We start from the raw sequence: 3,340 nt of genomic DNA, 5'->3' as shown, positions 1-3,340 counted from the left end.
TTGAAAAAGCAACAAAGTCTAAGCGGTAGAAGTTGATGTGGTGATCTCCGAAATAGTGCTATAACTTCTACCGCTTAGACTTTGTTGCTTTTTCAATTTTTCCTAATAAACAATCGTGGTACAAATACCCCACTCTTCATTTTGCGATTCAGCAAGTGTGAGAAAGAGTTTTAACTATCAAAGTTGTCTACACTTCTCTTCCTAAAACTCACAGTATTTTATTCGGTGAGTTTTTGGTTATGAGTTTTGTACTCACAGTTCAGAATCCAGTCCCTGCATACCGATTTAAGAAATTTCGATAAAGAAATTTTCTTTTATATGAATTTTTAATTTTTCTGGAGAGCTGCAGACAGCGCTTTAAAAAACTGATTAAAAAATATAAATTTTAAAAAGTACATAGTTCCTTAAAATTTATGTTTAAAATGCAGCTACATTTTAAAGGTTTCGGATAAAACGGCCCTAAACATCCTAAGAATTTAATAATATTTCAATTCAATAAAATAGAAAATCCGTAAAAAATTGTAGGCTGTATTTTTTTTTTTAATTGAATTTTGCATTTGCGCCACTGTGCGCCATAACTCAAGGTTCACGAAAATACACGACTGTAACACTTATTTACATATCAACATCTATAAACAAATTAGAGTATAGATTTTCTAAGTATGCGTTTGAATATTAAGTTTGCATTTTAGTTTAATTAATTATCTGCTTTGCAAATTTATGGTTGGCAAGCCAGTTTCTTGACTGCTCTCCTAATTAAGCACGCGTCAACATTCTTGTTTATGCATACATTCCGAATAACAATGAAGCACAAATTTTGAATTTGTGATTTGATTTTATAAACGTTTAAAACTTGTTAGTATACCTTTTATATTTTTTCGGCAGTTGTCTTTGCATTGAAATTGCTTTCATTTAAATTTTTTTAGTTTAAAACACCTTTGTCGCCAAAAATATGAAATCAAATATACATACATACATACATAGATGTTTGTATACAATAGAGTTGCATAATTTGGAGTGAGCACAGGTTTGAAGTAATTTTGACATTTAACAGAAAACAGCAAGGTTTTGTTCTCAACCAATATAATTAAATTAAAGCGCTTTTAGAAAAGATATCAAGTCTTAAGCAGGTATTCTGGCTTAGCATTGCTGCTTCATAACTCTGTTAATTTATATCCTGCAGGATCAAATGTACTTGAGCAGATTTCTTCGCTGGGGCGTATGACTAACATTTATCTATGTATATATGTATGTGGACCGCTTGATAAATCCGCCCAAAAACTGTGACTATGCTAGAACTATGCGTCTAACATCACTTTTTGATCTATTTTACTGCTTTATTTCAATTAATTGAGAAAAAAGAAATTTGAAATTTGGTACGCCCAGGGGTGGAATTTTGTTATTGCAGTTCAGTAGTAGTCCAATTACAAAGTCAAGAAAATAGCGCATACTTTAAATTTATTGCTTTCCTCACAAAGAATGTACATATATGTATTACATATTTATTTGTTTTTCAACTTACCAGTCCACCCACACCGCAGTAGATCGACAGCGATACGAATAGGCCAATGTGATTAAGTGCCGATTTCCATTTTCTTGAATCCCAACAGCCTTTGCAAAAGCCGCAACTTCTCTGCTTCGGTTTGATGCGCACCTCCAAATTTAGCTTTAGCTTTTCCAATAATTCGGTTTTGGCCTCGTCAGGTGAATCGAAAGCAGCCATATTTTTTTTTTTTTTTTTAATTTTATAGACACATAATCTTCATAAGTTTAATACTTCAACATGTTTGGAATAGAGTATTCTAGTATACCAATATGCACATGCATTCACGTAGGTATATTTTTAGTGGCAAATTGCCTGCTCTTTGCCCAAATTGGACTATGTGCATACCTATATTGATATTTATGCGTATCTCATGGAAATTTTTTACAAAATAATTTTCCAGCTAATACTAGTAAGTATAATAATTAAAAAAAAAACATACAGTTCCCGAAATACTAACGCAATCTTTAAGAGTATCCGATTTCTTACGCAATTTCGTAAAAGTATTGAAGTGTGCACCATGATAAAAACATAGCAAGGTATAACCGTTCTCTCAATTTGTCGGCCATGATTTTTTTTTGAAGTTTGCCAACATTTTAAAATCATATAAAAGTGAAAATAAAAAATTGAAATTGTTCGAAATTGTTGTTGCTTGAGATTGAAAATGAAAATGTGTGTGTGAGTTTGTGAGTAAATTTAAAAATTAAATTGTTTGGAAACGTCAAGAATTTTAAAAGTGACTCTCAGCGGTTCTACCTTACTATATTTTTATCATGGTGTGCACAGCGTATTTCATTTTAGAATATTCGGCAAAAAATCTAAAAGGGAAATAATGAGATCTTTACGAATTTTTCAATTTTTTTTATATGTATATATGTATGTATTTTTTCAATAAACTTTTCGCTTTGGTTTTTTTAAAACTTATTTCAATATATTTGTATTTATTTTATTGATTTTTTATTTCACTTCTATGCACACTTTAAATCAAGACCTCGCGGGTACATTTGCACCAGATAGAGACATTCCATACATTTCATGATTTTCATGTATGGAAATAGTTAAATCACATTTCGAAATATTCAGCGATCACGCACTCCCACACCACACCGCACGACAGCAGCAAATTTTCACGCTTCCATGCACTTCGATGTTAAAATGTTAACTAAAAAGAGAATTCACAAGGAAATTTCACCTCGCTTAGTTGGAAAACAAAAAGTCCAGTGGCGCCAGTTAAAGTTAATAAATATCGTTGTAAGCAGTAAGGCACACATTCGCTAAATTCTTTTTCGTATAATTTTTTCATACACATTGGTTTATACATACACACATACATACATTGTGTGCAAAATTGTTACAGTTCCTCATTGTCTTTGCATTTGTGCTGGCCGTAAACACAACTTCTTGTAAATATGTATGTACTATAGTGCTGGTTGTATGTTGCATGTTGCAAGCACGTGTCGCAGATACTCGTATGCCCAATGCTTGTAGGTACATATCAAAATATTCTAACCAATGTTGCCACTCGGGTATAGTTATCAAAAAATCTACCAAATTGCTTCACAAACAGCAAAATTCAGAAATAGGGGTAGCTTCTCAATGTCTGGTTAATACTAACTGCAGGTTAAACATCGTTATCGACGTTATCGACTGTCTGTTATGTTCTATGCAGACGAAACGTAACATAAAGGTGGGTTTTTTGTCAAAAAGTTTTGGGAAACCGTATGCTAGTCAATAAAAATTCATTTGTTTTCAAATAATCTACTTGTTTGGTCATAATTCGTTTTGACCACAAAAATC

The sequence above is a fragment of the Rhagoletis zephyria genome, unplaced genomic scaffold, assembly GCF_001687245.7.
Source record: "Rhagoletis zephyria isolate East Lansing unplaced genomic scaffold, Rhagoletis_zephyria_1.1 Rzeph_scaffold_02863, whole genome shotgun sequence".
In the NCBI taxonomy this organism is placed as follows: Eukaryota; Metazoa; Arthropoda; class Insecta; order Diptera; family Tephritidae; genus Rhagoletis; species Rhagoletis zephyria.
This window is presented reverse-complemented; position numbering follows the sequence as displayed.